This window comes from Symphalangus syndactylus, chromosome 2 (assembly GCF_028878055.3).
Source record: "Symphalangus syndactylus isolate Jambi chromosome 2, NHGRI_mSymSyn1-v2.1_pri, whole genome shotgun sequence".
Classification (NCBI taxonomy): Eukaryota; Metazoa; Chordata; class Mammalia; order Primates; family Hylobatidae; genus Symphalangus; species Symphalangus syndactylus.
This window is the reverse complement of record NC_072424.2, coordinates 28,044,930-28,067,484: the sequence shown is the minus strand read 5'-3', so window position 1 is coordinate 28,067,484 and position 22,555 is coordinate 28,044,930. Positions and strand designations below refer to the sequence as shown.

The window sequence follows — 22,555 nt, the reverse complement described above, 5'->3', positions numbered from 1 at the left end:
GCTTCTGGGTAGGTTACGAACCTACCAATTGGAAGTTGCTTTTTGTTGTTTTTCTTTTTTTGTATTTTTTTGTTTGTTTGTTTTTTGGAGACAAGATCTTGCTCTGTCTCTCAGGTTGGAGTGCAATGGCATGATCACAGCTCACTGCAGTCTTGACCTCCCAGGCTCGAGCGATCCATTCACCTCAGCCCCCTGAGTAGCTGAGTCTACAGGCACCCGCCACCACACCCAGCTAATTTTTTTTTTTTTTTTTTTGAGATGGCATTTCCCTCTTGTCGTCCAGGCTGGGGTGCAATGGCGCGATCTTTGCTCACTGCAACCTCTGCCTCCCGGGTTCAAGCGATTCTCCTGCCTCGACCTCCCGAGCAGCATACCCAGCTAATATTTAAAAATTTGTAGAGATAAGGGTCTCAGCTTGTTGTCCAGGATGGTCTTGAACTCCTAGGCTCAAGCCATCCTCCTGACTTGGCCTCCTAAAGTGCTGGGACACAGGCATGAGTCACCACGCCCAGCCCCTTTGGTTGTATTCTTCTTTTAAAGGTAAATGCAAACAGTTTTTTAAACTGAACAGAAACAGTGCTCATACCTTCTCCGATGTTTTTTTTTTTGTTTGTTTTGTTTTTTTTTGTTTTTTTGAGACAGAGTCTCGCTCTGTCGCCCAGGTTGTACTGCAGTGGCGCAATCTCGGCTCACTGCAAGCTCCGCCTCCCGGGTTCACGCCATTCTCCTGCCTCAGCCTCTCCGAGTAGCTGGGACCACAGGCGCCCGCCACCACGCCCGGCTAATTTTTTTTTATATTTTTAGTAGAGACGGGGTTTCACCGTAGTCTCGATCTGCTGACCTGGTGATCCGCCCGCCTCGGCCTCCCAAAGTGCTAGGATTACAAGCGTGAGCCACCGCACCCGGCCTCTCCGATGTTTTTTATCCAGTTCCCCTGTCCCTCATCCCTTTCCCAAAGCAATTGCTGTTACCAGTTTGAGGATATCCTTCCAAAAATATCTTCTAGGTATCTATACATACATATATGTGTGTGTATGTGGCTATCCTTTTATTTTTTAAATAAATAGGAACATTCTATGTATATTTTACTGGAATTTTTTTTAAATTTAATACCATCTTTTGGAAATTGGTTCATATTGGCAGCTGGGATCTATGACTTTCATTTTTTTTCAACTGTTATTTTAAGTTCAGGGGTACTTGTGCAGGATGTGTAGGTTTTCTTTTCTTTTTTTTTTTTTTTTTTTTGAGACGAGTTTCGCTCTTTCGCCCAAGCTGGAGTGCAGTGGCGCAATCTCGGCTCACTGCAACTTCCACCTCCCGGGTTCAAGCGATTCTCCTGCCTCAGCTTCCTGAGTAGCTGGGATTACAGGTGCCCGCCACCACACCTGGCTAATTTTTGTATTTTTAGTAGAGATGGGGTTTCAGCATATTGGCCAGGCTGGTCTCAAACTCCTGATCTTGTGATCCACCTGCCTTGGCTTCCCAAAGTGCTAGGATTACAGGCTTGAGCCACTGTGCCCGGCTGTGCAGGTTTATTACATAGGTAAATGTGTGCCATGGTGGTTTACTGCACACTATGTCTTTCTTTCTCAGGGGTATAGGCAAGCCCCTAGACCTCCTATGTGCTATTTAACCAGGCCTCTCTGGATAGACATTTAAAGGGTCTCCAGTCTCTTACTTCTTTGATGAACATTCTTTTGAATATGTCTATTTTAACTGCTTCTCCTGCATTTGTGGGGTGCCCCAGTACACCCAGGGCACTGGGGAGGAGGCTGCAGGGACCAAGCAGATCATCATGTGCGAACAAATGTCTGGCTCTCAAGTAGCCAAGGCAGCCCCAGTAGGACCTGAAGGAGGCCTCACGTGAACCAGGCTACAGACGGGGTTCAAAGAGGAAGTGGGCAGGGCAGATGAATAAGATTAATTTCTGAAATTATCTTAACAAGTTCTTTTCTGATTATAAAGTAAAACATCCTCATTATAGGAAATTTGGAAAATACTGAACAGATGTGAAAATAAGTCACCTGGATCCCCCTCATCTGGAGGTAACCACTGTTGATGTTTAAAACATTTCCTGCCTGCCTATTTTCTAGATACAAAGGATTTCTAGTGGTCAAAGGGACATGAAGGAAGGGAATCCAGGGAGGGTCCTCTCTCAGCAGGGATGGAACTGCAGGGAGCACCAGACTATTTCAGAACACACAGAGAGGGAGGTCAGACGCAAGAGGAGACAGGAGGAGATCATGGCAGACTGGGCAAGGGGCAGGGATGGGGCTGACATTGCAGGTGAGCCGGAGGGTGGCAGGGAAGGATTTGCCCTTAGATCAAGAGAGCAAACGACCTGAGGAGTCTGGCTTGGAGATTTTAAAGGGATATCTAAGAACAAATTTCATCAGGACTTTGGAAGAGCAAATCTGGCATTCCAAAAGGAGGTTCCCTCTGAAAACACTAACTTGAGGGTTGTAAAAAGAGATGCGAGGCCTGAGTATGGCTGAGACTGCTAAGAAAAAGTTGTGGCTTTGCAGCCAAGAGTACAGGCTTGAAAACAGCAAGATTTTATTCGAGGCCCAAAGATGCCACTTACCAACTGTGTAGGATTGAGCAATTGACTTATCTTCACTGCTTCTCAGCTTCTCTACTTGTAAAGCATGGATAACACTAATACACCTGTGTCAGAGGGTCAGCCTGAGGATTACACAAGGTGATGAAGCCAAGAGCCTAGCATGGCGCCAGGCACCCAGAGGCACTCAGTAATGTTGAGAGAATACAGAACGAGAGCAAAGAAGGGGCTGAGGCCAGAGCTGTGGTGGAAGGTGCTAGAAGCAAGGGGTGCCATTAAAGGTCCCAGAAGAGATCAGCCTTCTGGACAGGAAGAGTGGCCCCTGTGCAGAGCAGTGCCTCTGGGGTTCAGAGAAGATATGGTGACAATGCCAAACACTACCTGGGCCAAGGAAGGACCCCAGGCCTAGAAGGTCTCTAGTGAGTGGCAACTTCAGATCCGTTGCTATGTTGATGTGGATGGAAGCCAAAAGCTAGAGGTCCAGGGGTGATGGGAGATGAGGAAGTCCAGTGGGTGAATTTTATAAGATCTTCAAGACGTTTGGCAGTGAAAGGAAAGGGGGAAGTCCTAGCTCAAGGGAAAGGTTGTAGGGAAGAGAGAAAGAGGTGTTTTGTTTTGTTTAGAGTGAAGGATATTTCAACATGTTTATAGACTGAAAAGAAAAAATCAATATAAGTTCTCAAAGAGAGGAAGTGACTAAGGATGTACTCCACCTCTCTTACACTTCAGTTTCTCATTTGAAAAATCACAGTAAGAATAAAGAATCTCTGAGGCCCTGCTAGCTTTTTTAGCTTTTTCATCCATCCATCCATCCATCCATCCATCCATCCATCCATCCACCCATCCATCCATCCATCCACCCATCCATCCATCCAACCATCCACCCATCCACACATCCATCCATCCAGTCTTTTAATACACATATTCTGTAGACCTCTGGCCTGGGCTAAGAGCTAAGGGGGAGGCCATGGGCTGCAGGGAAGTAGGGAAGAAAAGTAGAAGCAGACTCCCTTCTCCAGGGGCCTGTGTTTAACAGGAACGGTAGAGAAGACAATCAGGCAATGACTTAACAACATCACAAAAGGACGTCGAAAGCCATGCCCTTGTAACTGTTTGACATCACATTCTAGCACTTACCCAAACCCCTGCCTGCCTCATCCCTGGCTTGCTAACCCCCAGCCTTTGAGAACCTGCCCTTGTTGTATTAATCCCCTGAGTTCCCCATGCCCAGCATTGTGCTGGCCCACGTAAGCAATCAGATAATTAGTACTTATTATGTCCATACATCCAAGTATTTATTGAGCATCCACAATGTGCCAGGCACTGGGAGAGAATACTGAGCAAAACAGAGCTCTGCCCCCTTAAATTGTTTAGTCTTGAACTGGATGGTTTTGGGAAGCAAGACCACCAGTCAGATGTGAATTTAAAATTGCAGCTGTGACAAGAGGAAGCAGGGCTTTCCACCAGCAGGGGGATCTGAGAAGGCCTCTCAGAGGAAGTCATTTGGGATCTGAAAGGCGAGCAGAAGGTCACCAGGTGAACAGCACTCCAGATGGGGACTGGGGCTCCACCTGTGCAAAAGCAAAAGGGAAAAGAGAGGAAGGAAGAGAAGAAAAGAGGTGGAGAAAGAGGGAGGACAGGAGCCTGAAAGCAGGCAGTGTGGCTGGGAGGGGGAGGCTCTAGACTGAAGCAGAGGCCGGCAGGGCCTGATAGCCAAGATCAGGAGTGTACTTTATCTGAGAGTGGTAGGAAGCCGTGGGAGTAATTTAAACATGGAAGGGACACGATCAGTTTTTGTTTCAAAGAAATCTCCTTGAAGAAATGAGGTGCAGGTTAGTCTGTGTAGTTTGAGCTTATCATACAATACGGTATGTCTGGGACTGGGGTGGGGGCTGGTTTTCTTCCTCTACTTTAGATTTAGACATTTCTGCAATCTTTTCTTTTCTTTTAAGAAGTGAGTGCCAGGTGAGGTTGCTCACACCTATAATCCCAACACTTTGGGAGGCTGAGGCAGGTGGATCCGTTGAGCCCAGTAGTTCTGACTAGTCCAGGTAACATAGCAAAACCCCATCTCTACTAAAATTTTTAAAAATTAGCTTGGTGTGGTGGCACCTACGTATAGTCCCAGCTTCTTGGGAGACTGAGGTGGGAGGGTCACTTGAGCTGGAAGGCAGAGGTTGCAGTGAGCCAAGATTGCCTCACTGCACTCCAGCCTGGGCGACAGAGTGACGCCTTGTTTTGAAAAGAAAAAAAAAAATAGGGTCTCTCACTATGTTGCCAAGGCTGGGCTCTAACTCCTGGGCTCAAACAATCCCCCCACCTCAACCTCCCAAGTAGCTGGGACTATAGTAGTGGGCCACTGAGCCCAGCTTGTAATATTTTTTTTTTTAACAGTAAACCTGTGTTGCTTTTATTTGGAAAAAACAATACTAAGAATTGGAAAATGACAGAACAGCTTAGGGAAGAGCAGAGAGGAGACTAGAGAGCTCTGGCCAGCCCAGGGTGGTGCAAAACAGCAAAACGGGCCGAGGGGGTGGAGCTGGGCGTTGGAGCTGAGGGTAAGCTGGGTTTGTCTGAGGGGCTCCGTCTTCCAGGAGCTCACCTTTTCAGAAGGTGTGAGGGAAGGAAGGAGGCTATAGGCCCAAGAAGCCGTTGGCATTTCCTGATAACTGCTTCAAACACAAAGCCAGCAGGAGCTGCTCCCAGCGAGCCCCGCTTCTCCCCGGAATCTAGCCTTGGCTAACAGGCTTCTTCCGGGGGATCACTGTTCTCAGTCCCTGGCAAGAGCTGGCCCCATGGGGAGTGCTTTGTTGACAGTGCCCAGTGCCCAGCAACCAGGCTGGGTTTGGGAAGGAGGCTGGAGTCTTCAGGAGGAAGGTCCTGCCCAAGATGGTGCAGAGGGTGAGTGAATGGGGGAGCCCAGTTGGGCTTTCCCTTAGCCCCAGCCCTTTAGGCTGCTCCAGAGGAGCCTTCGCCCCTTTCCCCAGAGCACAGGCTGATCTGCCAGCCAAGGAGTGGAAAGGAGAACATGGAGGTTCTTCCTGCCACTTGGATCCTACTCTGCTATGTGATCTTTGAGAAGTCACCAGCGTTGCCCACCCAAGGGTGCAGAGGCCAGAGATCCACGTGCTCCAACCCTGTTGGAGGTGGGAGTCTGTCAGGCTTTCTGCAAGTCTCACAGCTGTGTGTGGAGGGGAGACAAAGCCTCCAGCAGCCTGGCTGGGGTTCTTCAGGTTTGGGCCCTCCTGGAAGAGGAGCCGGCGTCCTCACGGGAATTGTGCTCCTGGGGAGGGAGGAGGGCAGGAACACCTGGAAGGGCTGTTGGTTACCTCAGACCCCCAAACCTGGGAGCTGCACCCCAGATCTCATATTCTGGAAATCAGGGGAAGATGGATGGGGAGTTTTAGAAGTTTGACGGTTCTAGTTTCACACCCAGATCTGCCTCAGTTTCCTCTTCTGGAAAATGGACATGATGCCACCTCCATCTCCTAGCATGGCTATTGGGATTGAATGGGAAATCCTGGCAGAGAGCCAGGTGCATAGCTCTGCTCCCCCACTTCTGTGACCTATTTCCACCTCACACTCCCGCCCCCACTGCCCATGTCCAGAAACCCAAATTCTGACCCAGTGGCCAGGGGCAGGCCCTGGGTGAGCCACTTCCCTCTTTGGGTTTCAGTTTCCTCTTTATATGAAACTGGGAGCTCTGTGGAAAGGCCAAAGGCAGGAATAGTAATCATTTCTGATCTGCAAGCAGTTTTACCCTCATACCAGGTAAAGGCACAGCACAGGCTCGGTCACGGGCTGAAAAGAGGATGTGCACCATAAAATCCCAGTGGCTGAATTAGTTTCGTCTTCCATGAGAACCAGTAGCAAAGGAAGGTTTCGGGCTTTCAGCCACACATGAAACGTCCTGGTTGCCTCGGCCTAGCCAAGAATAGACATTTCCTGGGAGGAGTGGTGGGTTAGTGGAGGGAGGTGGGGGTAATTAGGGAAGCTGGAGAGGGTCATCTGGGAGGAGGGGGCTAGGCCCCAGAGACATGGCTGAGGAGTAACCCCTGAGCTGTTTTCCTCATCTTCACTCTGTAGAAACCTACTTTCAACAGAATATTAGCACAAATGCAAAAGGATATATGCAAGAGCAAGACTAGCGCAGGATTGCTTGTCTTGGTAAAAATGGAAGGCAACCCACAAAAACATACACAGCACACTGCCAAAGATATCTAGAGCCAACTGGAATGTGGCCCATGGTACATTATTGTATGAAAAAGCAAGTTACAGAATTGAAAGTACAGTGTGATCTTATTTTATTACTATATATGCCTTATATTCATATACTGTAACTGAATGTAATACTTGAACTAATTCTACACACACACACACACAGACACATACACATTTATTTTATTTTTATTTTTTTGAGACAGGGTCTCACTCTGTCTCCCAGGCTGGAGTGCAGTGGCGCGATCTTGGCTCACTGCAACCTCCGCCTCCCAAGCTCAAGCCATCCTCCCACCTCAGCCTTCTGAGAAGCTGGGACTACAGGTGTGTGCCACCATGCCCAGTCGATTTTTATATGTTTAGTAGAGACAAGGTTTCGCCATGTTTCCCAAGCTGGTGTAGAACTCTTGGGCTCAAGTGATCCACCTGCCTCGGCCTCCCAAAGTGCCGTGATGACAGGTGTGAGCCGCAGTGCACGGTCCCCCACACACATTTAAAGCATAGAAAACAAAATCCTGGAAGGGCGCATGGCAAACTGTTAACAGCATTTACCTCTAAGGTAGAAAAAAGATTTTAAATTTTCTCTTTTATACTTCTGCACCGTTTGAATCTCTTAAAATTAGCACATACTATATATGACGAACACCCCCTCCCAAATAAACATGAAAGGGGCTGGAAGGGGTCAGGTGGTCAACTCTCTCCAAGGTGCAACCAGAGGTAGCTGAGACTAATATGACATAGGTCCCTGTTGGAGGACGATGCCCCCAGTAAACCCAAATTAGTTGAGTGACACCATAAAAAAACAGAATAGGGAGGAGTGGGGAAGACCAGTCCCTTTCCTTGTGTCCAGGGATCCCACCCATTTACACCTCCATCCTCCAGTGCCTGGCTAAGGCCCTGCTTAGTGCCCGGACACAGACTGTGCTCTTCGGAGATAGCTCAAGTGGGCTGTGTCCTTAGGGAGATGGGGCACATGACTGTTAACTACTTTAACAGTCCTCAGTGGGTTTTGTTGTTGTTGTTGCTGCTGTTGTTTTGTTGTTGTTGTTGTTTTTGAGATGGAGTTTTGCTCTTGTTGCCCAGGCTGGAGTGAAATGGTGTGACCTCGGCTCCCTGCAACGTCTGCCTCCCAGGTCCAAAGGATTCTCCTGCCTCAGCCTCCCAAGTAGCTGGGATTACAGGCGCCTGCCACCACACCCAGCTAATTTTTTGTATTTTTTAGTAGAGATGGGGTTTCACCATGTTGGTCAGGCTGGTCTCAAACTTCTGACCTCAGATGATCCACCCTCCTTGGCCTCTCAAAGTGTTGAGATCACAGGCGTGAGCCACCACGCCCGACCCTGAATGTTTCTGAAGCATGCTGTTTCTTCATTCTGGAATATTCACTAAAAGAGCCCCTACTAATAATTAACCCAGTAGTAATAATAATGCCCACCGTTTGTCATTCTTTCCATGTGCTCCGTACATTACATGTGCATCTCAGTTTATCCCAATCAGTAGGCGGTTCCATCCTTCAATTTCATTTTGCAAATAAAGAAACCAAAGCTCACAGGGGATATGTAACTTGCCGAAGGTCACATAGCCACAGAGGGCAGAGGCTGAATTCAAACCACTCACTCTGACTCAGCATCTACCTCAGAGCAGCCATTCAGTGGCCTCTTGTGACACATAAAGCAAGAAGATACCAGTGAGTGTTTGGACCATGTCTTCTTGGTAAAGTTACCATTAGTCTGACCACAGATGTTTCTCAAGAAGCAGTGAAGGGTTTGGTTTGGTGATGTCAGTGGCTGGGGTCACATGAACCAAACCATTGCTAAGCTGTGATGTCTGAGGCTGCCATGAACTGGTTATTGCCCAGATTTAAAAGAAAGGTGGAAAAAATTATCCTAGTCTACCATATGGCTCAGCTGGCCATAGTGTTTACATAGTCAGAAAATGTCAACACAGAATAGCGATATAATCAAAATTACCCTCTACGGTGTGGCTGTATTGGGAAGAGAGAGGCGGGGGTGGGTGTGAGGCAACAGGAGCTAAAAGAACTCCTCGTCTCCCAGGGCAGGAAATCAAGAAAAAACTCCTAAAACTACACAGATCAAGAAGAAACTATGTGAGATGTTATTTAGAGACATGAAAATGAACATTCCCAAGAATCCGTTTCAAGAGTTGAAAGTGGCCACCCTGGAGATGGGTCAGGGCTGCAGTTGTTCATGACTAACCTTTGTACATTTCTGAGAAATCTGTGCTTACGTGTAACTTCGCTTAAAATAAAAAATTTAATAAAATCCAAAGCAAAAACAAACAGAGCAATTCTGGCCCCATTTGGGGAGGGAGTGGGCTGTGATTACGAGAATAAGGGCCCAGGAGGCGGGGATTCCTCTGTCAGGTATGCAACGGGAAGCTGGTGGGGTCTTGGCAAGGCTTTGGTGGAGAGAGGTCATTGGAATGGTGACCTCACTTGGAACTGGTGAGGGCAGGAGAAGGTAGGAGGGTTAAAAAAGAAGAAGCAGAACCGAAGGAGAAAAAAAGGAAGCCTGGTCATTCCACAGCCAAGATCATACTCCCAGGAGACCTACAGCCTTTCGTCAGGGTTACACAAATGTAAAACAAAGGTGTGGTCTCTCCACCAAATGGGGAAGTTTCCACCAGGAGGCCAGTGTGTCATTGAGTAATGTGAATAGTGGAACCCATCCCCGGCTGGTCAGGCCCACACATTCCACACCAGGACCCAGGGGCCTCAGGGGTAGAGGCAGGAAGGTAGCATTTGTCTATTGTGAGAACAAGCGGCTTATATAGACATCAAAGGTCTCAGGATAGGGTATATTCTTCCAGATCTGTGAGGCCCAAACACACACACATGGAGGAGGATCCCAGGGTCTCAGCCCCTCCCCAGATCCTCAATACTCAGGCCTTGTCCCCTCTCCCATGGGGGTCCTATTGAAAGGAATCCAGAGACCCTGGGAGAATCTGAGTAGGAAGGGGGAACTGGACTTACTGCCATAGGCCCAGGCCTGGGTCAGGACTGTGTCTCTCTGGAAAAGCCACTCCCTTGGGAACTGAGAAAGCCCAGAGCTTGGGCCCAGAGCAGCCCAGGCCTCCTCCTGTCTTCTCCAGGAAGCATTTTCTCTTCTTTCTTTCTTTCTTTTTTTTTTTTTTTTTTTTTGAGACGGAGTCTCGCTCTGTCGCCCAGGCTGGAGTGCAGTGGCGCGATCTCAGCTCACTGCAAGCTCCGCCTCCTGGGTTCACGCCATTCTCCTGCCTCAGCCTCTCCGAGTAGCCGGGACTACAGGCGCCCGCCACCACGCCCAGCTAATTTTTTGTATTTTTAGTAGAGACGGGGTTTCACCGTGGTCTCGATCTCCTGACCTCGTGATCCGCCCGCCTCGGCCTCCCAAAGTGCTGGGATTACAAGCATGAGCCACCGCGCCCAGCCTCTTCTTTCTTTCTTTCCTTCTTTCTTTCCTTCTTTCTGTCCTTCTTTCTTTCTTTCTTTCTTCTTTCTTTCTTTCTTTCTTTCTTTCTTTCTTTCTTTCTTTCTTTCTTTCTTTCTTTCTTCTTTCTCTCTCTCTCCCTTCCTTCCTTCCTTCTCTCTCTCTTTCTTTCTTTCTTTTCTTTCTTTCTTTTGACGGAGTCTTGCTCTGTCGCCAAGGCTGCAGTGCAGTGGTGCAATCTTGGCTCACTGCAACCTCTGCCTCCTGGGTTCAAGCGGTTCTCCTGCCTCAGCCTCCTGAGGAGCTAGTATTACAGGCATGTGCTGCTGCGCTTGGCACATTTTGATATTTTTTAGTAGAGACGGAATTTCAGCATGTTGGCCAGGCTGGTCTTGAACTCCTGACTTGAGGTGATCTGTCCACCTCAGCCTCCCAAAGTGCTGGGATTACAGGTGTGAGCCACTGCACCCAGCCCAGGAAGCATTTTCTCGATGAGCTCACCAACTCACACCCTGCCTTTACATAACCAGCGTCTCAGTGTTCTGACCTCCAGATATTTGGTCTACAGAGGACACCTCAGCCTGTCTGAGGAATGACTAATTTGATGGGGACAGGCCCAGCCCTTAGTGTTATAGGCCTGAGTTTGAACCCCAGTTTTTCACCTTCTAGTTGAGTGGACACTTTGTTTTTGTTTTGTTTTGTTTTTGAGACAGGGTCTTGTTCTGTCACCCAGGCTGGAGTGTACTGGCAGGATCATGGCTCACTGCAGCCTCAGCCTTCTGGGCTCAAGCAATCCTCCCACCTCAGCCTCCCAGGTAGCTGGGATGACAGGTGCATGCCACCACGTTTGCCTAATTGTTGTATTTTTTTGTAGAGACAGGGTGTCACCATGTTGCCCAGGCTGGTCTTGAACTCCTGGGCGCAAGCAATCCTCCTGCGTTGGCCTCCCAAAGTGTTAGGATTACAGGCATGAGCCACAGTGCCTCACCTGTGTGTACTGTTTGAGGCCCAATTTCCTCATCTGAGAACGTTAGGATGAAAACTCACTCCCAAGAGTTGTGAGGCTCAAAAGTGCTACCCTGGGTTAAGCACTGGCCCTAAGTGGAACTGGATTGGAAGAATGGTTAAGACTCAGGCTAGGATGGGGTTGGAGGGAGGCAAGGCCTTGACAGCCCTCTCCCTTGCGGCAGTGATCCTTATTAAGGCAGGAATTGGACTGGATACACTCAGACAATCACCTTCATGCTGGAGATGTGGCTGGTGCTGGCAAAACCTCTGTGAGGTGCTGACTCAGGACAGGTGCCGCTGAGGCCCTTGAGGAAACAGAATTCCACCCATTAGAACCCCTTCAAATGGGGAAGCAGCTAAGTTTGTAGTCCCGCTTCAGGTAGGTTTGGAGAGGTTTCTCTTTCTCTCTCAATTTGAGTTCAGATGCAGATGCCTCCTGGGAACTGAAACCCCTCCTATGCTTGGCCTGTATCTTGTTTGGATGCTGCTGTGTCTTGTAGCCATGCAACTGGGGTTACCAGCCAGGGCACATCATTGTCACACAGCCTCCAGCTTCCCAATTCTGACCCTTACCTGCAAAGCCCTCCCTCTGTCCCCTGGGGCTCACCAACACTGTTTCCCATCTCCCTTTTTCTTTCGTCTTCACCACAGCCTGGAACAGATGTCAGGGAGGGACAATTATCCACATTTTAGAGAGGAACAAACTGATCCAGAGAAGTAGAGTGACTCACTTTCTTGCCTGGCTGGGTCTAGTCATCTCCTAACCCAGCTACCATCTCTCTGATCCACCCAGCCCTGTCACCTGTCACCAGGGTTACCTTCTTAAAGCCAATGCCCCATTCAGACTTCTGGCTATTTTCCAGTGAGCACCCAGTAAAGAGTCCCCAGCTGCCCTTTCTTGCGTCATCACTCCCGTATCCCTTTCTACACCCCATGCTGTGACCACATCAGCCCACTCGTTGTTCCTACTATATGTTCTCCCCATCTCAGTGGCTCCCCTCATGCTGCATTCTCTGCCTCATATTCTCTCCCTTCCCTCCCTTCCTTCTCTGAATGTCAAAGTTGAATTCCTCCACCAGGGTCCAGCTCAAATGTTACCGCCTCCTTTGGAGCCTCCCCCGCCAGTCCCCAGTAAGCATGACTCTCTTCTTTCTCTGGACTTGCTGAGTGCTTGGCTTTTACCTGCCCTGGTGCATCGATTTCATTCCACCCGGAGCTAGCGGTGTTTTGTAAAATTTGCCTCCCCCAGGGTCTGTAAGCAACTTCAGACCCAGAACCCCGACTTAGTCATTGTGTTCTATGACCTTGGCAAGTAACTTGACCTTTTCTGGGCTATAACATGGGGATGACAGCAGCTTTCCCAGGGTAGGGTGAGGATTGAGCAAATCACCAAGGTCAGTGCTTGGTGAATGATGGGGGACGATGATTGTGAAGCCAGTCAGAGCCAGCTGTGGCTGAGTCTCCTGAGCCCAGAAACTTCTTTCTGTTCACTTACTTCCTTCCCCAAAAAGGCATTAAACCCACCTGAGGAAATTAGACTGCTGTGATTTTGTTTGTTTGTTTGTTCGTTCGTTTGTTTGTTTGTTTTTGAGACAGAGTCTTGCTTTGTCACCCAGGCTGGAGTGCAGTGGCGTGATCTCGGCTCACTGCAACCTGTGCCTTCTGGGTTGAAGCAGTTCTCCTTCCTCAGCCTCCTGAGTAGCTGGGATTACAGGTGCCTATCACTACACTCAGCTAATTTTTGGTTTTTTTTAGTAGATACGGGGTTTTACCATGGTGCCCAGGCTGCTTTTGAACTTCTGACTTTAAGTGATCCACCCACTTCGGCCTCCCAAAGTACTAGGATTACAGGTGTGGACCACAGCACCCAGCCTAGACTGCTGTGATTCTTAAAGGCAGCTACACATTAGAATCATCAGTGAGCTGTTGCATCAGAATCCCTTGAGGAACTGGCTGAAAACTTAGATTACTGGGCCTTACCCTAGACCTTCTGAATCAGATTTCCAGGGTGGGGCCCAGGAACCTGCATTTTTAACAAGCTTCCTAGGGGATTCTGCTGCAACAGTTCTGGCCACACTGGGCCCCAGGAAAGACAGAGGGTAGCTGGGGTGGGACATGATGATCACACCTTCCCCTTTGCTTAGGTGATCGTGGAAGTGGCTTTGGGGGATAACAATGCCCACAGCCAGCAACCAGTACTCTTCACCTAGCTCCTCTTTGAGCCCTAGTCCAAGGCTGGGTACAGGGCTGGTCAGTAGCCAGACTTGGTTACCAGATTCGCCACTGGCAAAGCACCTGACCCAGTCTGGGTGCTCGGCAAATATTTGTGGAACCAACTGAATTCCCCTGGGGCTGGCTCTGGCAGGAGACCTGTGACCCAGCCTGCTGGGTTAGACCCCAGCCCCTGTTCCTCCTTCTGGGCCTGGCTGCCTCCCCAAGGAGCCAGGAGGGAGAGGTTTGACTGGTTCCATGGGGAAGAAACCATTGGGGCTCAGCCCAGGGAGCCACACCCTGAGGAATGAGAGCTGGGAAAGGAGTAAACATCTGGAGACCCCGTCCTCCCACCAGCAGTAGAGGAGGACCTCCGTCAGCAAGGATCTACTGAGCTGAGACCCAGTGAGCTGAGTCTTAGGGCTCACTCAGGGCCTCTCAATCCCAGCTGCTCATAGAATATTGGAAAATATTCAAAAAGTACCACTCTTGGGCCCACCTCCAACCAATGGAATCAGAATCTTTGGGATGATGGCTGAGCATTGTTACGTCTGGAAAGCAGCATGGATGATTCTGTTGTATGGCTAGAACCAAAAAACTGCCTGGCCGGCTGGCCTTTCTTTTACTCTCCTTTTGCCCCCCAGTGCTTTGTAGTCTGACGTTGCTCAGAAATTTAACAGTAAAAAATCACAACTCATAACTGGTGAGCCCTTCTGTGTGCCAGGGCCACACTGGTTACTGCAGATAGAGCAGTGAATGTGCCCCTGCCTTCACAGAAGCCACTAGCAGAGAAGACTAGCAGAGAAGGCAGGCTAGCAGAGAAGACAGGCTAGCAAACAAAGCATTAGAATAGAGTGTTCTGGGGGTGTCCAAGAGGAGCCCCCAACTCAGAGCCTGAGGGTTGGTAGGGATGAGGGGAGGCTTTCTGGAGGAAGTGGAGCCTAGGTGGAGGTCTGAGGACAGGTAGAACAGGTAAAGGCAAGCCTAGGGAAGGTGAGGTGGGAGGAGTGAGGCAGGCAGACGGAACAGCCTGTGCTAGCAAGAAGAGCCCCAAGCAAGAAGGAGCTCGATTCACATTCAGATCTCAGATCAGCTGCAGTGTGGATGGAGGGATTCCCACGGGATTCCTGGGAAAGGGGACAGGGCTAGATCGCACAGAGGTTTGTAAGCCAGTAAGGCAATTTTGATCCTAAAAATAAGAAGCCAGTGATGGATTTGGAAGATGGGAGAGTGGGAGAGTAGAGATTGACATGAGTGGAGCTGCGTTTCTTCTGTGGCTAGGTGCAAAATGGATTGGAGAAGGGAAAGTGGAGGCAGGAGACCAGCCAGGAGGAGAGCCGTCTGGCCTGGGAGATGAGGGCCACCTGGCTCAGGTGGCAATGAAAGGGTGCAGACAAATTGAGGAGCTACAGAGGAAGTGGCTTTAACAGGGCTTAGTGACTCACAGGAGAAGGGACAGGCAGGAGTGCCCAGTATTACGGGCTGAACTGTACACCCCTAGAATTCACTTTTTGAAGCCCTAACCCCCAGTGTCCCAAATGTGACTGTATTTGGACATATTAGTTCGGTGCAAAAGTAATTGCAGTTCTTGCCATTACTTTCAATTACTTTTGCACCATAATAGAACCTTTGAAGAGGTGATTAAATTAAAACGAGGCTGTTAGAGTGGACCTTAATCCAATCTGACTAGTGTCTTTATAAGAAGAGGAATTTTTTTTTTTTGAGATGTAATTTCCCTCTTGTTGCCCAGGCTGGAGTGCAGTGGTGCAGTCTCAGCTCACTGCAACCTCTGCCTCCTAGTTTAAGCGAGTTTCCTGCCTCAGCTAGGATTACAGCCGCCCGCCACCATGCCCGGCTAATTTTTGTATTTTTAGTAGAGACGGGGTTTCACCACGTTGGCCAGGCTGGTCTCAAACTCCTGACCTCAGGTGATCTGCCTGCCTCGGCCTCCCAAAGTGCTGGAATTACAGGTGTGAGCCACCGTGCCCAGCTGAAGAGGAAATCCGGACACACAGAGAGACACCAGGTGTGCACATGCACAGAGGAAAGTCTATGTGAGGATGTGAAGACACAGCCAGACATTTGCAAGGCAAGAAGAAAGGACTGAGGAGAAAGCAACGCTACCAACACACTGATCTTGGACTTCCAGCTATCAGAACAGTGAGAAAATACATTTCTGTTGTTTAGACCGCCAGTCTGTGGTGTTTGTTACAGCAGCCCTAGCTGACTGATACACCCAGGATGAAGCTGAGGTTTCTAGTTTGCACAGCCAGGTGGGTGGGTACCATGTGTTGAAGGGGGAGTGATATAGTTTGGATCTGTGTCCCTGCTCAAATCTCATGTTGAATTGTAATACCCAGTATTGGAGGGAGTGATGGGATCATGGGGGTGAATTTCTCATGAATGGTTTAGCACCATCCCCTTGGTGCTGACTTCATGGTAGTGAGTGTGTTCTCAGGAGATCTGGCCCTTTAAAATTGTGTAGCACCTCCCCACCCCCCAACTCCTACTTGTGCCACATGATGTGCAAGCTCCTGCTTTGCCTTCCACCATGATTGGAAGCTTCCTGAGGCCTCCCCAGAAGCAGATGCCAGCACTATGCTTCCTGTACAGCCTACAGAACCATGAGCCAATTAAACCTCTTTTCTTTGTAAATTATCTAGTCTCAGGTATTTCTTCATAGCAATGCAAGAATGGCCTAATACAGGGCAGATGAGAGGTTGAGTTTGAAACCTGTTGTGTTAGAGGGGCTCAGTCACCAGTTGCACTGGCCATAGCTGGTCTTCTCCTGATGGCACAGAAAGGCAGTTACCTAGGTAGGGCATGGGAATGGGAGGTCTGGAGACCATGCTCTAGGTTTACCTGCACACTGTGTGACATCCGACAAGCCCTGCACCTGCTCGGGGGCCTCCTGTAGCAGAAGGGATTGGTCTTCTGGGTCCCAACAGGCCGGGCCTCTGAGCCTATTCCCAGCAAGGTGCTCCTGGAACAACTTTAGCACCTCTCCAGGGAAGGTGCTGTTGTTCTTGGTTCTCCCATCCAGGGTGTTAACCAGGAAGGGGGCCAGTGCCCCAGGAGGCCATGAAGTGCAAACAACTCTGAGTTGGCAGCAGTGCCCTGTTCCTCCCGCAGAGCCTCCCTGCAGGAAGTTGACTCCAATAGGTCCCCAGGCACCCTCACCTCAGACCCAGGAGGCCCAGAGAGGAGATCCTGGTGCCAGGGCTCAGAGAGAGCTGGCGCTGCCAAGGCCTGTGCCTGCTCCTTCAAACACTTGAGCTTTCCCTCCTCGTCTCACACTCCAACATGCCCGAGAGATAGGACTGATAGATTCAGGCGGAACAAACAAACAAACAAACAGGATGCCCAGTTAAATTTGAATTTCAGATAAACACTGAATAGTTTTTAATATAAGTATTTTCCATGTAATATTTGGGACATACTTATTCTAAAAAAGTATTTGGTGTTTATCTGAAATTCAAAGTTAACAAGGGCGTCCTATATTTTATCTGGCATTCCTACCCAGAGAAGACCCCAGGAGTCATCCAGTGATCCCCAAAGAGGAATGGGCTGGTTCCTCTGCCCCCCAACTCAACCCACTTGCTTCAGCCAGAGGCAGATGACAACGTGTCATTTCCCAAATCCTTGTCAAGCTGCTCACCAGATGTTAGGGCTGGCTTTGGAGCCAAGGTATCTTTGGAAAGGTGTTGCGTCTAATTAACCTAATAAGTAGGTTGTAAGCTCTGACCGGAAGTGGTGGAGGATTCACCCTGACAGATGGGGAGGAGTAGGTCACGCCTGTTGCAGGCACCTGCCCACAAGCTGCTGGCTGTGGCCTGCGGAAGGGCTAATGGGAGGCTTCAGCTTCACACGAGACACAGGGCAAGCAGAAGTTACACCAACATCATATTACCAGTGACAATAGCTGCCAAGCATGGATCAAGCATTATCTCATTTAATCCTTACAACAATTCTAGCAGGCAGAAGCTGTTATTATCCCCATTTAACAGATGATCAAACTGAGGCCAAGAGGCTGAGTAACTTGCCCAAGGTCACATAGCTAGAAAGGGATAGAGACAGGAATTAAAACCCAGTACTTCAGACTCTGGACTCTGTGCTTCTAGCCACTGTCCCCTCCATCCCTTCCTCCAACTCCAAATGATTTTCAAGACATTTGGTGAATGACATATACAGTACATGGAGAGATAGAAGGAAATACCATTTATCATTCCATCAATGTTGATCAAGCATTTTCTGTATGTGAGACGTTCTCCCTTTCCTCTGACCTCACGGACATCATAGTCTGGTAGGAGACACAGATATCAGTAAATTATTGTATGAGAAACAGAACAAAAACAGTTCAATGAAATATAATTGCTATTAAGGATACTGCTGTTAAGGAAGGCAATAGACTTGGTGATCAAGAGCCTGGGCCCTAGGGCCAGGCTGCTTGGACACAAAGTCTCCCTTTACTAGGTATGTGACTTTGGGTGGATTTCTTAGTTTACGTCTGCCTCAGTCTGCAAAATGGGTGCAATATTACTCACCTCACAATGTTGTAACAATTAATTAAACCGATCCTTGAAAGGCACTTAGACAGTGTCTAACAGTAATTACTTTAGTCAACAAATACTTACCGAGAACCTGCAATATGCCAAGCACTACTCTAGGTTATTGGGATCCATCGGTGAACAAAATGGACAAAATACCTACCCTTGTAGAGTTTATATTGTTGCTTACATTCTAGTGATAGCCATTATTGATATTATTACTATTATTATATATTTTTACTGCTCCTTGTGGAGCAGGGCTACCCTATAAGCAGTGAGCCCAGAGTAACCAAGCCATCATTTTAAAATGAATTCTTATTATGTAAGTAACGTTAGTTCATATTTTTAAATTATTATTATTTTATTTATTTATTCATTTCTTTTAGAAACAGGGTCTCACTCTGTTACCCAGGCTGTAGTGCAGTGGCGCAGTCATAGCTCACTGCAACCTTGAACATCTGGACTCACGCGATCCTCCTGCCTCAACCTCCCAAGTAGCTGGAACTACAGGCATGTGACACCATGCCTAGCTAGTTTATTTTATTTATTTATTTTTTTGTAGAGATGGGTTCCTGCCATGTTGCCCAGGCTGGTAAAATTATCATTTTTAAGTGATTTGTTATTACTTAATAAATTTGCTCTTGGCCTTAAGAGGGCACAAAGCAGGAAGATATTTCACCCTCTGGGTTGGCACAAGAATATTTCCTATGGTTTTAAATTCCCACTGGGTTTGGGGATGGGAGTTGATACTACTGATAGCCGATCAGCTTTGAGGCAGAGTGGGTTAAAAACTGGGGAGTGGGCTGGGCACAGTGGCTCACGCCAATAATCCCAGCACTTTGGGAGGCTGAGGTGGGTGGATTACCTGAAGTCAGGAGTTCGAGACCAGCCTGGCCAACATGGTGAAACCCTGTCTCTACTAAAAACACAAAAATCAGCCGGGTGTGATAATGTGCACCTGTAGTCCCTGCTACTCGGGAAGGAGGCTGAGGCAAGAGAATTGCTTGAATTCGGGAGGTGGAGGTTGCAGTGAGCTGAGACTGTGCCACGGCATTCCAGCTTGGGCAACAGAGTGAGACTCCGTCTCCCCACAAAAAAAATTGGGAGTGGACCGAGGAACCATAGGAAGGAGTGTAGTGGGTCTGCCAAGCTGGAGCTGAGAGGATGGTGCCTGTCTTTTCCTGAGAATCCTTTGTGAAAGTCTGATTCCAAGAGAAAGCCTGGCCCTGGGCAGGTGGCTAAAGTTCACAAAGGCTAACGTGGAGAGTGAACCTGGCACTGGGGCAGGGAGGGAGGAGGTCAGCCGCGGCTTTTGGCAGCCCTGACTAACTGCCAAAAACAGGGTTTCAGCTGTGAACCATGACACCCCAGAGTCCCAAAGACTTCTAGGAACTTTACCCTCCCCACTCCCAGCTTGCCCCAGCCCTGGTCCACACCTGTTCATTAGAAAATGACTTTTAAAAAATTTACTTGTTTACTTTATAGAGATGGGGTCTGACTATATTTCCCAGGCTGGTCAGAAACTCCTGGGCTCAAGTGATCCTCCCATCCTGGCCTCCCAAAGTTCTGGGATTGCAGTTGTGAGTCACTATACCCAGCTGAGAAAATGACTTTTTATTTTCTTTATAAGAGATGGGGTCTTGATATGTTGCCCAGGCTGCTTTTGAACTCCTGGGTTCAAGCGATCCTCCCACCTCGGCCTCTCAAAGTGCTGGGATGACAGGTGTAAGCCACCACGCCTGGCCGAGAAAGTGAGTTTTCATTTGTCACTTGTCATGCTGCCTGCCTGCGTCAGAGGGTGGGAGGGACGGGGGGCCCATGGGAAAACTGAAGCTCTTGTGAAGATTAGAGAGGGGGCCTGATGGGGAGAGGAAGTTGCCCTCCCAGGAATGCCTGGGAGACCCCGAGAACAGGTGCTGTGTTCTCACATTCTCATTGTCCTGAGAGAGAGACCAAGCCTCTGGCTGAATGCAGAGGAAGGTGACGCATCCAGCTGGGTGCCCCCTCCCGCAGCCCCCATGAAAGGTGTGGGGACTCATGGTACTGCAGGGTGTTCAGTTTGTAGTCAACAAGGGATAGGGCGTCCTGGGGGTTGATTTTGTTCAGCAAGATACACAGTTTAAACTTTCAGCTAACGGAAGGTATTTTTGGTTAGGGGAACAGGGATGAATTCTGGGCCCACCTGCATATGTGTAAGTACAGCCATGAGCCTGCACCCATGAGGGCACGTCTACTGTGCGTGTCTGGGTGTCTGTGTGTCTGCTCTCCATCTCTGGGTAGATCTATGGGTGCATATCTGCGTGCCTGCTGTATGTGAGTCTGTTTGTGTACATATGTGAATATGGTTTGTGTGTCTGTTTGGATGGGCAGGAAAGAGCTTACTCAAATGAGTCAGGAAATGTGGATTCCCTGGGGTCTGCTCCCAGCTGGGCCTCTCATGCAGTGGGCCCTTTGATCTGTCCCTTCTGCTCTCCGGGCCTCCCCTGCCACACAGCCTGTTGGCCAAGCTACACTGGCTGATGCTAGTGCCCCTGAACGGGCTGGGTTCTTGGTGCCTCGGCCTGGCATGGGGAGAAGATCTGGGACTCAGGGAGCCTCCGAAGGTTGGCAGCAGGGTCCTGGGATGCACCCCATGACTGGCTAATTGGTCCCCTAGCACTGAGCTCAGGTACCGTCGCCCTGGTGCTGCTGCGCCTGCTCCCTGCCATGCCCTTCCAACTGGGCTGCACCAGGGACGGGAGGAGGAGCCCCCATCAACCCTTGGGCCCACCCCTGCACAACCAGGCCCAGTGATAAAACAGCATGTAATGCCCAGCCTGGCCCCAGGCTACTGTGGCCACTTCCTGTTGGAGGTGGCCCCAGGCTACTGTGGCCACTTCCTGTTGGAGGTGGCCCCAGGCTCCCTGACCTCAAGGTGAGAAAATGCTGTTTCCAGTGAACCTGCCCAGGATGACTGTTAACAGGGAGGAGGTCGAGGGCGGTGGCCATCCCTGAATCCAGTCAGCCCAACAGGGTCTACAAAAACAAACAAAACGTCCATGCCACCCACCCATCTGGGCTCAGGCTTCCTCTGCCCCCATCTCTCCCTCTCATTTCTGTCGCCAGCTGTCCTATTGGAAAAACACTAGGGCAATGTTGACCAATGGAACTTTCTGCAATGATGGAAATGTTCTCTATTTGTGCTGTCCAATATGGTGCACACCAGCCACATGTGGCCATTGAGTACTTGAAATGTGGCTCATGAGAATGAAGACGTGTTTTTTGGTTTTTGTTTGGTTGGTTTTTGTTTTTTGTTTTTTTGTTTTGTTTTGTTTTGTTTGTTGTTGTTGTTGTTGAGATGGAGTCTTGCTCTGTCACCCAGGCTGGAGTGCAGTGACGTGATCTCACCTCACTGCAACCTCTGCCTCCCAGGTTCAACTGATTCTCCTGCCTCAGCTTCCTGAATACAGGCATGTACCTGGGACTACAGGCATACACCATCATGCCTGGCTAATTTTTGTATTTTTAGGGAGACAGGGTTTTACCATGTTGGCCAGGCTGGTCTTGAACTCCTGACCTCAGGTGATCCTTAGCCTCTCAAAGTTCTGGGATTATAGGCATGAGCCACCACACCCAGCCTAGACTTGTGTTTTAATTTTTATTTTATTTTGGACAGCATAGCTCTAGTAAACCAATTCCTACTGAGAGGACCAAAAATGGAGTCATCATTGAGATGATCACACTTGATCCTATACCAGTGGCGAAGTTCTTTCATGTCTGTGGGTACTCACTGGAGCCTCCCAGTAACTCTCTAGGCCAAGGCAGGAACCACTGCACACGAGACAAGCTACTTGCCCAAGGTCTTCCAGCTAGCAGGCACAAGGGCTGAGACTAGAGCCCAGATCTTCTGATTCTAGAAGTGAGGCTTGTGCTGAGCATGGTGGCTCCTGCCTGTAATCCCAGAACTTTGGGAGGCTGGGATGGGAAGATCCCTTGATCCCAGGAATTTAAGACAAGACTGGGCAACATGGTGAGACCCCATCTCTACAAAAAGAGTAAAGTAAAAAAAATTAGCCAGGTGTGGTGGTACATGTCTGTAGTCCCAGCTGCTCTGGAGGCTGAGATGGGAGGATTGCTTGAACCCAGGAAGTCAAGGCTGCAGTGATCCCTGATCATGCCATGGCACTCCAGCCTGGGAGACACAGAGAGATCCTATCTCCAAAAGAAAAAAAAAGAAGTGCAGCTCACTCCGTCACCAGCCTCGCTCCAGCAGACCTGCAGTTGGGTGGAAGCATAACCAAAAACAATGATGCCAGAATTTCAGGCTCAGGCTTGACCCGTGGAGAAAAGGTTTTTGAGGTGGACTATGGAGGGGGACATTAGAACCTAAAGTTGCTCACTTGATATGCCAGGTGCTGTTAGGCTGTTTACAGATGCGATTTCATTTACCTTCACAAGGTTGGGCATTGTTCTCCCCATTTTATGGATAAGGAGATAGAGGCTCAGAGAGATGACTTGAGTTGTCCAAGGTCATACAGCAAACAAGTGGCAGAGCTGGGCTTTGGACCAGGCACTTTGACTCCAAAGGGTTTGCCTCTACTACC

At 49.1% G+C, this 22,555-nt stretch overlaps 2 long non-coding RNA genes across 2 annotated transcripts; one reads left to right on the top strand and one right to left on the bottom strand.

Moving 5' to 3' along the window:
* The first annotated feature begins 4,209 nt into the window (after window positions 1-4,209).
* LOC134734367 (uncharacterized) lies at window positions 4,210-9,366 on the top strand. The gene is made up of 3 exons (XR_010117583.1): window positions 4,210-4,392; window positions 5,335-5,461; window positions 7,862-9,366. It is a non-coding gene; the product is annotated as an uncharacterized lncRNA (long non-coding RNA).
* Window positions 9,367-10,887: 1,521 nt separating this feature from the next.
* Window positions 10,888-20,804, bottom strand: LOC134734371 (uncharacterized). Its single transcript, XR_010117589.1, has 2 exons — window positions 17,642-20,804; window positions 10,888-11,519 (listed from the first exon to the last, which is right to left on the bottom strand). It is a non-coding gene; the product is annotated as an uncharacterized lncRNA (long non-coding RNA).
* Window positions 20,805-22,555: the final 1,751 nt, after the last annotated feature.